Genomic DNA, 14,292 nt, shown 5'->3' with positions numbered 1-14,292 from the left:
ACAAAATAGTAATAATTTACGACAATGAATTATCATGAAGTGCCTGTATATAAACCATTATGCAATTTGGTTCTATTATGATTCTCTGGCTCCAGAGAGTTTGCTTATTTTGATTGATTTACTTAGACAAAAACAAATGTATACCCAAGATCTTGTAATTATCAAGAATATGAAAGACCTTGATGGACTTGGAACAAATAACATGAATATTGTTTTTTTTTATATTCTAACCATCGCTATATGTTGTCTGATTTAAATGAAGTTGACAGCGTTATTAGTGACCCCTTGCTGTATCAAACCTACGCCTTTTCTTCTTATTCAACGTGGTGCATTTGCACTCCGTTTTTGTCCTCCGTAATCTTGGAAACGCTGATTTTTTCTGAAAAAGTGTAATTGAGCATTAATAACGGCTAAGATTCGAACTGTAAGTAATGTTATGGGATTTAAGAGAATAACCGTAATCTTGGACATTCAAGTAAATAAAATTACCCAGACGGGAATCTTTCTGAGAGGTCAATATACTCAGAGATCATTTCAAAGGTCAATCGTCTGTATCTCGTTAAGGTTTGATGCTTCATTTAAGGATTTGAAAAGGTCCTAAATAAAAAAGCGAGCTGCATTAATAAAGATATTTGTCTACTCCTACGAAAAAAAAACCCAATAAAACAAATATCTAAACAGAACACAACCGAACGTTAGAAGAATCAAAAAATGATAAAACATATATACAAATATAAAATGTTTTGAACAGAAAATATAGAGACGAATGATTAAAAAAAAAAAACTATCAAAATTATCGTATATGATTAATTCATGGTATTTTATAGTTATAAAATGTCATGTTTGAATGAATCTGTGAGCATTTTTTTCAGCTACGAAGGAAATTATTCTACGTTTATGAAAAGTACAAGAATTTTCTGCGCAGACTATCTTCATAATTTCAACTCTTTAAAAAAAAAAATAAATATGCATGGTATTTAAGTTTTGAAAATAAGCAAAGTTTAACGTAATACAACGCGGGAGAAGTTCGAAAAGATGTGTTAACATTGCCAACTTATTATTAACAGTAACTAATAGAAACGAAAATACCGTTTATTTGATGATTCCGGACTTCGAATTATTGGTTCAAAGTACAACCTACTAGAATTTAATTTTCGAACACGCGTCTCATGTATCAATATATGCTGCCACTAAATGTACCATTGGCCAACATAATTTGTTTTCTATTGGAAATATTTTTCTATGACTAAGAAACTTGTTGATTTTTAAAAAAAAATTCTATGGTCTTTACAGGTATTCATTGACATAATTCAAATGAAATATTTTGTCTGAAATCTTCAAATTTTTATGAAATTGTGTCATAGGAATAAAACTTAGTATCTCGGTAACGTTTTATATGTTTGCTTTTGAAAACATTTGTTCTGGTTTGCATGAATGTTATTTCAGAAACATGCGTTGTGCAATTCTGGAGGTCATCTCCTGGAGGTTATTCCAGAAACATGCGTCTATGAAAATAGAGAATAACAAAAGTAAATAAAATGAAATGTCACGTTAGGGAATAGGACACAATCTGGAAAAAGTCAAATTATACGAATATGCTGCTATATTAAGATTGATAATCAGACCTGCCAACTATTCCGATTTATGGGGGATATCCCCCACGAGAGGTCTCCACCTGAATTTTGAAATTCTTTATTTTATAACTTGAACACCTCAAAACAGACATTAAAATGAGTTAAAAGGGTAATTAAGCACACACATATTCATTCAAACAATTTAGAAGTAGATTAAAAACACTTATGGTAATAACAGCGTGGAGATTTTGAAAAGTAGGCAGGTATGGATAATGGAAAAAAAATAGGTGTATCATGTGTTGTTCGGTTTTGTTCTTGGTTTGTATATCTATCTTTTTAAATGAGGCAGGAGTTGATGTGATCTGTTGTACTGTCATAAAAATTTTGGTGATTCATGTTATCTTTTATACGAATCAGTATTCAAACTAAGGAATGGTGACAGTAAGGTAAAAGATACTAACTATAAAGTTATTGATCTCTATAGGACTTGGTTCACTGGGTTCTAAATATACCTATGGCGGATCATTATCAAGTTAGAACGAGAATAAACGTTTTACTAGATCTTTGGGGAAAGGGAAGGGTGGGCATCACTGCTAGTGGACTATCTCAGTATCCTAGGGTACCAGTAGCCAGTGCTTCGTTATTGGCATAATTCAAATGATACGTTTTGTCTGTAACTTTACATTTTAAAATTATACTATTGTGCTACATCTGAGGTTTCAACTTTAAGCAGTTTACCTTTATTGATTTTGCCTGATCTTTTTTTTTTGCCTTTTATTCATTGTGCTCTCCAAATTGTATTTGACTGTCGAAACTTTTGATGTCGAACAAACTGGAAGAAGATAGGGTTAAAGGTCATATCAGAAACACGTGTTGTGCACATCTATATTTATACGTTTTTTATAATCGCATGTGTCCTTCGTTTTGTTCTATTATTGTTTATATTTGAGAAAGGAAACGGGGAATGTGTCAAAAAGACAACAACCAGACAAAAGAGCAGAAAACAGCCCAAGATCACCAATGGGTCTTCAACACAACAAGAAAAAACCGCATCAGGAAGCTGGCTTCAGCTGGTCCCCAAACAATAATGTATACTAGTTCAGCGGTAATGGACGATGCCAAAATCATTCTGATCGCGACATTACTTTTGATATGTCATGAATTCTACCGGAATATACTGTTCATAAATTATGCTTGTTCCAAAGTTTAATGAAGCCTCATGGTTTCATTTTTAATACCACGGTGCTCTTGAAAATCATACTTTTCAATTATAGAACAGTCAGGATTCTTATTCGTCAAAATCATCTCCCCATTGCGCCACCTATTTTTTTCAATCGCGAAATTGGAAGCCATTGTAGGGATGACGTGCAGACAATTTAGCTCTTGCAAACCGATTTTATCCACATAGCATCATTACCATTCTTACATGACAATTGTATTTTAAAAGACAAATGTATCTATTAGCTATTAAGCATCATTCAGTATACCTTTAGGCTTTTTGTCAACTTAAAAGTATTGTCTGATCGGTTGTCAGGGTAAGGTTCCGAAAGTTCAAAAAACATTAAAAAAATTCAAATCTAATATTTCGTGAAAGTGTAGACTGAAAATTTTCAGAGGTTAAAGACGAATTACCTTGGATAATACACACACAATTTTTTTGAAGTAATGCATTTTTAAGATCCACTTGTAAAGTCTGTCGTCAAGGATTTTCAGTAAAAATTAAAGGGGTGTTAGTGCACTGTTTGTTCGACTTTTGTTTGTTTTAGTACATTTGATGAATAAAACAATTTTATGACTAATTTTAATTGAAAAATGAAATAACGAAAATAAAATAGAATACAAGTAAGAAATACTCCTCAAATTTTAACATTTGTATTAGCATGAAGCATTTATTTCAATGTGTTATTCAAACACACCTACTCTGTTGTTATGACTCATTACTTGCCCATATACTTTATTTCTTGGTACTGTGATTTTTGAAGGCTCTTAATTCAACACGTAGCCTAAATATATAAAAATAATGGAATCTGAAGCAAGATGATGTATCAAATATTTTTGCTTTATACGTTTTGGAGTAAAACAGTCAACTCAATCACGCCTGAACATAAAAAAATGTGTACCCGACTTTCTCTTTTCGATGAAATTATTGCCTATTTTAAAGATTCCCCCCAAAAAAAAGTTGCCAGGGGGTAAAGATGCAAATTAATGCTTTAAAAAGATCATTTTTTTTATAATCTTTCTGTGAGTTTTGTCGGCGGAATTTATGATCATGCACAAAAAAGATCCACATGTATTTGCATCTACCATAATCGACGGTTTAGTTAAAATTTGTCTTTAATTTAAAAGTTTTCACATATCTCGAAGCTCCATACTATAATCTAACTATACACACGTATATAAGATGCAAAAAATCCTAAATTATGCACTGACATTAAACTTTTAAAGCACATAGAAACAGGTGTAAACAATTCAAATATACCAACCTGAACATGTATACCTTCTCTAATAAAGAGTTCCATTTCTTTTGTTTAAATTCAACTTGATATCGGTCTGAGTAATAATTCTTTTACTCATTATCAAATTAGTGTAAATAAATATTCAGTGACCAAGGATTGTCTCGCTTCGGATTTGGAGGGAAGGAGTATCTTGTATCAATTTGTGTTCATTGCACATCAATTTGAACAAACGATTGTGATATATTCTAAATGGACAAAAACAATTATGAAGTTGAGGTCAAATAATCATCAATTACATATTGGATGCATGCATGCATGTTCATGACGAGGACACCTTAACAATAAATCTACTATATATGCTCTACAAATCGGGTCGACCAAAGTGGGATGAAGCGTGGTTGTTGGACTTCAACTGGATAAAAATATTTCGGATAGAAGAAATTTGCGACAACCCCTGATAGTACTTTCCAAGGATTATGTAGCATGTTGAGAGCGTGTCATTCTGTTGTTGTGTTTTATATTACAAGAATAACAAGCACCCTGAACACATAATTTACATGCTCGACCAGTTACAAAATAGTAACAACTCACGACAATGAATTATTATTAAACCATTAGTCAATTAAATGATTCACTGGCTCTGGAAAGTGTGCTTATTTTGATTAATTTCCTTAGACAAAACAAATACATACGCAAGATCTTATAATTATGAAGAATATGAAAGACCTTGATAGACTTGAAACTAATAACATGAATGTTGTTTTTATTAAAATTCTAACCTTCGCTATATGTTGTCTGATTTAAATGAAGCTGACAGCGTTATTAGTGACCCCTTGCTGCATCAAACCTACGCCTTTTCTTCTTATTCAACGTGGTACATTTGCACTCCGTTTTTGTCCTCCGTAATCTTGGAAACGCTGATTTTTTCTGAAAAAGTGTAATTGAGCACTAATAACGGCTAAGATTCGAACTGTAAGTAATGTTTGAATACTTATGGGATTTAAGAGAATAACCATAATCTTGGACATTCAAGTAAATAAAATTACCCAGACGGGAATCTTTCTTAGAGGTCAATATACTCAGAGATCATTTCAAAGGTCAACCGTCTGTATCTCGTTAAGGTTTAATGCTTCATTTAAGGATTTAAAAAGGTCCTAAATAAAAAAAGCGAGCTGCATTAATAAAGATATTTGTCTACTCCTACGAAAAAAAAACCAAAAAAAAAACCAAATATCTAAACAGAACACAACTGAACGTTAGAAGAATAAAAAAATGGTAAAACATATATACTAATTATAGTATAGAAATATAGATTAAATAAATCAAATCTAAAGTCGTTTTTATGTCTTTTCATAAAATGTGATTTTCGTTTAATAAATAAAAGCTATAACGATCATACTATTTGAACAAACACATGTTATGGACTCAAAATTAGTGTCTGATGGGTCAATGTTTGAAGTTTAATTTGGGAGTTGAGTGAAGATGCCGAGAAAGTAAATAATAATGCTAAGAAAGACAAGGCCATAATAAAAGGAAAGAAAGGATAAACAATAACAAAAACACTAGAGATTGGGTAGGAAGACTTTAACTTAATACAGGTTTACTCCGGAGCTCAAGTTAAAACGTCATGGCTCCTTAACCTCCATCCAGGATTTATATAGTCTTATATTCGATTTATTTAGTAAGACTATATGAATCCTTGAAAGTTGCCAACATTTATAAAATGTATGGAACAGAAAAATACAGAGACGAATGATTATAAAATAACTATCAAAATTATCGTATATGATTAATTCATGGTATTTTATAGTTATAAAATGTCATGTTTGAATGAATCTGTGAGCATTTTTTTCAGCTACGAAGGAAATTATTCTACGTTTATGAAAAGTACAAGAATTTTCTGCGCAGACTATCTTCATAATTTCAACTCTACATTTTGAAAAAAAAATAAATATGCATGGTATTTAAGTTTTGAAAATAAGCAAAGTTTAACGTAATAAAACGCGGGAGAAGTTCGAAAAGATGTGTTAACATTGCCAACTAATTATTAACAGTAACTAATAGAAACTAAAATACCGTTTATTTGATGATTCCGGACTTCGAATTATTGGTTACTAGAATCAAATTTTCGAACACGCGTCTCGTGTATCAACATATTCTGCCACTAAATGTACCATTGGCCAACATAGTTTGTTTTCTATTGGAAATATTTTTCTATGACATTAAGAAACTTGTTGATTTTTTAAAAATTTCTATGGTCTTCACAGGTATTCATTGACAAAATTCAAATGAAACATTTTGTTTGAAATCTTCCAGTTTTTATGAAATTGTGTCATAGGAATAAAACTTAGTATCTCGGTAACATTTTATTTGTTTGCTTTTGAAAACATTTGTTCTGGTTTGCATGAATGTTATTCCAGAAACATGCATTGTGCGATTCTGGAGGTCATCTCCTGAAGGTTATTTCAGAAACATGCGTTGTGCGATTCTGGAGATCATCCCCTGAAGGTTATAGTAGAAAAAAGTAAAATCACAAAAATACTGAACTCCGAGGAAAATTCAAAAAGGAAATTCCCTAATCAAATGGCAAAATCAAAAGCTCAAACACATCAAACGAATGGATAACAACTGTCATATTCCTGACTTGGTACAGGCATTTTCTTATGTAGAAAATGGTGTATAGAACCTGGTTTTAAAGCTAACTAAACCTCTCACTTGTATGACAGTCGCATCAAATTCCATTATATTGACAACGATGTGTAAACAAAACAAACACAATAGGTAAAAATGTCACAAATAGGGGTACAACAGCAACACGAACCCCACCAAAAACTGGGGGTGAAACATGCGTTGTGCGAACGGAAGTAATATCTTACGTGATTTGGCTAATAAGCTGGTTCTCCCCCTTGTAAGATACGGGTATCTGAGTCTAATAAATAAAGGACAGGTAACCCGGCAGTCCATTTTGGTTAGCTGATATTTTGGGTACATTTTGTGTTATCTTCAGTTCATTTTTCTTCAACATTTGTGATCTTTGAGCTTTGGATTTCCATATCTCTAGCACAATACTTATGAGAATTTTTTTTTTAATGCGAGCATAATATACGTTGCATCAAATAATGCGGGTTTGATAATTTTGTCTCACTATACCACTCAGTCGATGTAATTGCTTGTGATCAATGAGTCCCGAAAGGAATTACACTGCCTGGTTTAGGCAGTGTTTATAAGTAGTGTGTTCAGATACTGCAAAGTTGTTCATTTGGTAATTTTAGCGTCTCTTTGCATAATTTTAGGTAAATTGATCTTCAACTTTTGATACTTCAAATTTCTGATACGTGCGTATGATTCGTCAAAATAACGACAGAATCTTGTATATTTGATTTTTGAACAATTATGAGATACTGACATTCAAAAATAAGTAATCAGGGTAAATAGATAACAAAATGCCAATTCTGACAGTCGCTCTAAAAGAGGGCATACTAGACAGTGTACAGTTCATGTTTTGAAATTTTCATTATTTTCATACTAACACTACTAATGTCATATATCGGACTTTCAATATTTCTGCCCTTGGTGTACCATGTAACATGATTGTTTGGAGTACATATGATCTAATGTCATGTATCGGACTTTCAATATTTCTGCCCTTGGTGTACCATGTAACATGATTGTTTGGAGTACATATGATCTAATGTCATGTATCGGACTTTCAATATTTCTGCCCTTGGTGTACCATGTAACATGATTGTTTGGAGTACATATGATCTAATGTCATGTATCGGACTTTCAATATTTCTGCCCTTGGTGTACCATGTAACATGATTGTTTGGAGTACATATGATCTAATGTCATGTATCGGACTTTCAATATTTCTGCCCTTGGTGTACCATGTAACATGATTGTTTGGAGTACATATGATCTAATCTCATGTATCGGACTTTCAATATTCTGCCCTTGGTGTACCATGTAACATGATTGTTTGGAGTACATATGATCTAATGTCATGTATCGGACTTTCAATATTTCTGCCCTTGGTGTACCATGTAACATGATTGTTTGGAGTACATATGATCTAATGTCATGTATCGGACTTTCAATATTTCTGCCCTTGGTGTACCATGTAACATGATTGTTTGGAGTACATATGATCTAATGTCATGTATCGGACTTTCAATATTTCTGCCCTTGGTGTACCATGTAACATGATTGTTTGGAGTACATATGATCTAATGTCATGTATCGGACTTTCAATATTTCTGCCCTTGGTGTACCATGTAACATGATTGTTTGGAGTACATATGATCTAATGTCATGTATCGGACTTTCAATATTTCTGCCCTTGTTGTACCATGTAACATGATTGTTTGGAGTACATATGATCTAATCTCATGTATCGGACTTTCAATATTCTGCCCTTGGTGTACCATGTAACATGATTGTTTGGAGTACATATGATCTAATGTCATGTATCGGACTTTCAATATTTCTGCCCTTGGTGTACCATGTAACATGATTGTTTTGAGTACATATGATCTAATATCATGTATCGGACTTTCAATATTTCTGCCCTTGGTGTACCATGTAACATGATTGTTTGGAGTACATATGATCTAATGTCATATATCGGACTTTCAATATTTCTGCCCTTGGTGTACCATGTAACATGATTGTTTGGAGTACATATGATCTAATGTCATGTATCGGACTTTCAATATTTCTGCCCTTGGTGTACCATGTAACATGATTGTTTGGAGTACATATGATCTAATGTTATATATTGGACTTTCAATATTTCTGCCCTTGGTGTACCATGTAACATGTCTGTTTGGAGTACATATGATCTGCTGTTATTCACTACGTGGATAAGAAATCTTTATAAAACAAATGCTGTGCCTTTTATAGCTTACCTTACGTTATCGGTTTGCTCATTCTTGAAGGCCGTACGGTGATTTATGGCTGCTTACATCTTCATCTTTTATTCCCTGATGGATAGTTACCTCACTGGTAAAAATTACCTTATTTTTATAAAGCAAAGCAAAACAATTTTTGTTTTTTCAATCCGACTACGTACCGTTCGATTTTTGCTGCAGGATATTAATTTTTTACATGAAAAATCATTGTCAAATTAACTAATTATAATCCACAGGTTTGACAATTTCTGCAATCCTTCAGACCTTGACATGTTCAGGCTTAATTATTTTCTAACCTTAAAATGAACCCAGTACCAAAGGCTTTGAGTGCTATTTGCGTAATGACTTTTGATTAAGTAAAACTGTTATTGTATCCGTGTCATTGATTTTTATGTCATAAAGTGAAAATATATTATCAAGAGCCCCAAGGAATATACTTGATGGAAAAAAAATCTTTTGCAGATACACAGTTCCATCAAATTATAGTTTGATTGTTGGGTTTTAATTAAAACAAAAAATCAAGATTGCAATTGTACTCGCATTAAACGACAAACTAGCAATGCATCTGACTTTATTCATTGTCAATTAAGAAGTCTTTTATCAATTGAGAATTTTAAAGAAGCCAATATATTTTAACACATATACATGTTTAGTGTGGCATATTAGTTGATGAATATATATTTTTTTCTTTAAATAGATATAGGAAGATGTGGTATGAGTGCCAATGAGACAACTCTCCATCCAAGTTGCAATTTATAAAAGTAAACCATTATAGGTCAAGGTACGGCCTTCAACACGGAGCATTGGCTCACACCGAACAGCAAGCTATAAAGGGCCCCCAAAAAATTACTAGTGTAAAACCATTCAAACGGAAAAACCAACGGTCTAATCTATATAAAAACGAGAAACGAGAAACACGTATGAACTACATAAACAGACGACAACTACTGTCATCAGATTTCTGACTTAGGACAGGTGCAAACATTTGCAGCGGGATTAAAGCATTACTTAAATTAAATCATAATTGCGTTTTCCTTTTATGCTGCAATATTCATTTTACAGTATGATAATGGTTATATCTACACCGGGTAACATTAAACACCGGGTAACATTAAAAAAAATATATTCGACGGTTGATATTTTACAGGACTTGTGTAATACGTGTAAACATACACAAATATGAACACATGTAAAGTAGTTTGAACACGTTGTTCGCTCCTCTTGTTTTTGATTTTTTGCCAGATATTCGGAATCCTCTGGTTTTATCCATGTAGTGCCATTAAAAATTTTGCCCGCTAACCCCTACTTTTCTTTTTATAATTTTATTACATATAGTTTAAAAAGCCATATTTGAAAATCTTTTAAATTCCTTGTTATTTTTTCATTGTTTTTGAAAGTAAAAAGGTGCCAATGTTAAATGTATGAAAAGTCTAGAGAGAATCATTTCCCGCCAAATTTTCAAAAGCTTATATCTCGAAAACAAGCACACGGACCCTTCATTTTTTTCTGCTTTTTTAGTTCCTTTATTCGTATTCTATCAATTTATAACAGTCTTTTAAAAAGCTTGTTATTTTGAAACAGAGCAGCGAACATCCTTAACACGTTGACTTTTCGATAAACAGTGTATACTAAATTAAAGGACTTATAGTTATTGCCACACACATTGTACTGTTACCAGTGGTTACTGTTGAGTTAAATTATCCCAATATTATCAACTGTATTTTCATTCAGGTTAATTGGTTAATATTTTACATTCAGTAGTTGCATAATAATTTTGGAAGAAAGTAGGACAGGGCGAAAAGACAGATTTGTCACCTTGTCTCTCCCGTACCACTTAAATATTTTTCTACTTCCTCGGATAATAATTCTAAAATACAAACATAACTGAAATAGCTCCTATACTGGTCATAAGAGCAACAGAAAGTTAATTTGAATTTAAATGTATATGGCTTGAACCTAATTTGGCTTTTTGAATGCTTTAGTCTTTTTTTACGAATAACAACTTCGGCATTGTATAGAGATAATTTCAACACAGGAAGAATACTTTGCAACTATAGTTAGCATTGAAATGCTAATTTGAACTATTCAACCTTTTACAAAATCAGAGATAATGATCTGTGACAGCAATACAGATTTGCAGTCAAAACAAATCGGACACAAAACTCAGGTATATTTTTTAAAGACCGGGAACTTTCATTGACTTGATTCTGTTAAAAATTTTAAAGAAATTTATACCTGTCAGTGAGTTAATTCCACAGCTTGATTTTGTTTATCTTAACAGAATTATCGACAGTAGATTCATTTTGTAAATCTCAACATTGTGTTTAAAAGGTATGAATATTTGTATTTGCACGATGCAGTAGATGCAGTCGGACAGAGTACTTATAACTAACTATAAAAGAGTATATACTACGCCTTTTTCTAGAATAAGAAACAAACTTCAAGTACTTTAAACGCGGTTTGTGTTTGTACCGGCCGACAAAGCAGCCTACAATGTGCCCACAGTGGTGGTGGTGTTGGTATGCCGTAAATACTTCTTAAGAATGAAATTTTAAATTCTTCTACTTTCAAGTCCGTGCGCTCCACAGAGAGTCATATAGTAAACAATCATATCATAACCACATCACAGCTTAAGGCCTATTCTGAACATTTGAAGGTTCCTACTATGTATTGGTTACCTAAATTACACAAACAAAAAAAAAACACAGTAAAATATCGTTTCATCTCGGCCTCCAGTAAAATTTAATATTCTACAACTAATCTTTCAGTGCTTTTAACTAGTTCCTTAACTACTATCAAAGAACTTATCTTTAATTTTTGTAATAAAGCATATGAAAATAGTGGAATTAACTATTTTTGGAGTGCAAAAAATTCTTTGGATGTTTTAGATAAAATACGTGCTTTTGATGGTCCTTTTGATTCTGTTGACGGTTTTGACTTTTCAAATCTTTACACTACACTTCCACACAATCTTATCAAACAAAAGTTTTCTGATTTAATTAAATGGTCGTTTGGTAAATCTGAATGCAAATATATTTGCTGCAACTTATTTAAAGCCTTTTTCTCAAATGAGAAAGGTAAATATGCTAGATATACTTATACTGTAGGTGTGGTGAGATGATTAAAGCTGTTTATTTTCTCCTTGATAATATTTATGTACGTTTCGGAAATAAACTTTATCGACAGGGTGTAGGTATTCCTATGGGCACCAATTGCGCCCCTTTAACAGCAGACTTGTTCATGTACTGCTATGAATCACAGTTTATGACCAAACTCAGTAAAGACACGTCTAAATTGCATTTAGTAGATAAATTCAACAACACTTACCGTTATCTTGATGATATTTCGTTAAATAATCAAGAATTTTCTAAATATACTGCCGAAATTTATCCAAAGGAACTTACTCTAAATAAATCAAATGCAAACTGCAATAACTGTGCTTTCCTAGATTTAGATATTTAAGTTTTACACGGGTAACTCTACACTAAAATTTACGACAAAAGGGACGATTTTTCGTTCCCTATTGGTTGTCGTTTGTTGCTGTGTGTCATATTTGTTTTTCGTTCATTATTTTGTACATAAATTAGGCCGTTAGTTTTCTCGTTTGAATGTTTCACATTTGTCATTTGTGGGCCTTTTATAACTTGCTGTGCGGTATGGGCTTTGCTCCTTATTGAAAGCCGGTAACCTATAGGTGCCTAATTCTATACGTCATTTGGTCTCTGGTGACGAATCTCTTTGACAATCATGCCACATTTTCTTATTTTTATTATATAAAAGAAAGTTCCAGAAAGTATGATATGGATTCCGTACAGACGACTAGACAATCCATCGTCAAGTAACATTGATCCCTTTGGGCTAGACAGCTCCTCTTCAAGAAGTCAGGTTTTTACACATCCATTTCAAAAATTTTTGGGGTTTTGAGCGTTCTTGATGAAATTGAATATAGAAAAGCGTTCTAACGCGCCAAATTTGTGAACTGTTTTTTTTTTTTTTTTATTTTTAAGACAATAACGGTTTTTGTCTCTATCAGTGAAACAAATACAGATTCAGTGATGATATTTCTATTGAAGAAATGCCACGGGAAAAAATTCTATGTCTAGATATCAAATTGGATTCTTAAGTTAACCCTCACATGAACTTTTATAACGTATAAGTTGATGATTTGTCACAGCAGGATCGATTCACATTTAAAAAAAAACTGTTACAAAGAAAAGGAATAATGATAACTTGAGTCGTTACAAAGAAAAGGAATAATGATAACTTGAGTCGTTAGAAAGCAAACGAATGAATTACATCAACTAATCCTGCAAGGGAGAAATAAAGAATCACATTTAAAGTATGATATCAAAATTATTAATTGATTTTCGAAACAATTAGGGAAAACATAGTTTGTTTCTATGGTAATATCACTGTTACGTATCACCATGGAAATCGAGGACAAACATATAAAAAATGACAGTTGAAGCTCTTTAAAAATAAAAAGTTCATATGCATATCAGTGTTTGATGCGATAAACTATATAAGATGCTAGCAAGTGGCAACAAAGCGTTCAAAATTTCATCCACCAACATTGTAAATAAGTACATTCAAATATTTTTCTGACTGTCCTTATAGTGACATTTACAAGTAATAGCAAATTAACATGATTTTCTAATTTTAAAGTGATATAATTTTTCAAATGAAGGAAGGAAAGAAGGGGATGTTTTGTATACTTGAATGGCTAAATTTTACTATAATACGTATACATACAAGACTTTTTTTAAAAAGAAAATCCTTTATTTGATCAAAATCTCTAGAAATGCACTGCTAATAAATCATTATCTTCCCGTACTCAAATTCGCCAACTGCTTTTCCTTATGCAGCGTGTTTGTTTATTCTTTAAGAAAATTTGTATTACACCAAATCCTTAAACATTTGTTCTGGCTAAGTTTAATAAACAACTGGGAACGCATGGAAAATATGAAGAGAAAAAACACCGCTTTATCATCTCATGAATGCTTCACGTGCTCCATGATTCTGTGTTGACTGTTTATCAAGGTTGTGATCGGTTAACCTTGGCACCAAAACCCGAAAAGTAATTAGCACCTAAAATTTTAGACCAACAATCTTCAAACAAATGTGATTGTCGATTATACGTAATCATTTATGGATTCGCAATAAATTTAAAGAACGTGCACATAGGACTTTGTTTTATTGTACATGCAAGCATTGATTCAATTACTTCCTTAACATTATAATCACCAGAAACTCGATTCATATGCCTCTCAAATCGACAGTCTTCTCCTTGTGGTCCATTATTAATAAGGGAATAAAACCAATAAAGACTGCATAGTTTTTTTTTTTAATTGG

Source organism: Mytilus californianus, unplaced genomic scaffold, assembly GCF_021869535.1.
Source record: "Mytilus californianus isolate M0D057914Y unplaced genomic scaffold, xbMytCali1.0.p SCAF_7, whole genome shotgun sequence".
Lineage (NCBI taxonomy): Eukaryota > Metazoa > Mollusca > Bivalvia > Mytilida > Mytilidae > Mytilus > Mytilus californianus.
This window is presented reverse-complemented; position numbering follows the sequence as displayed.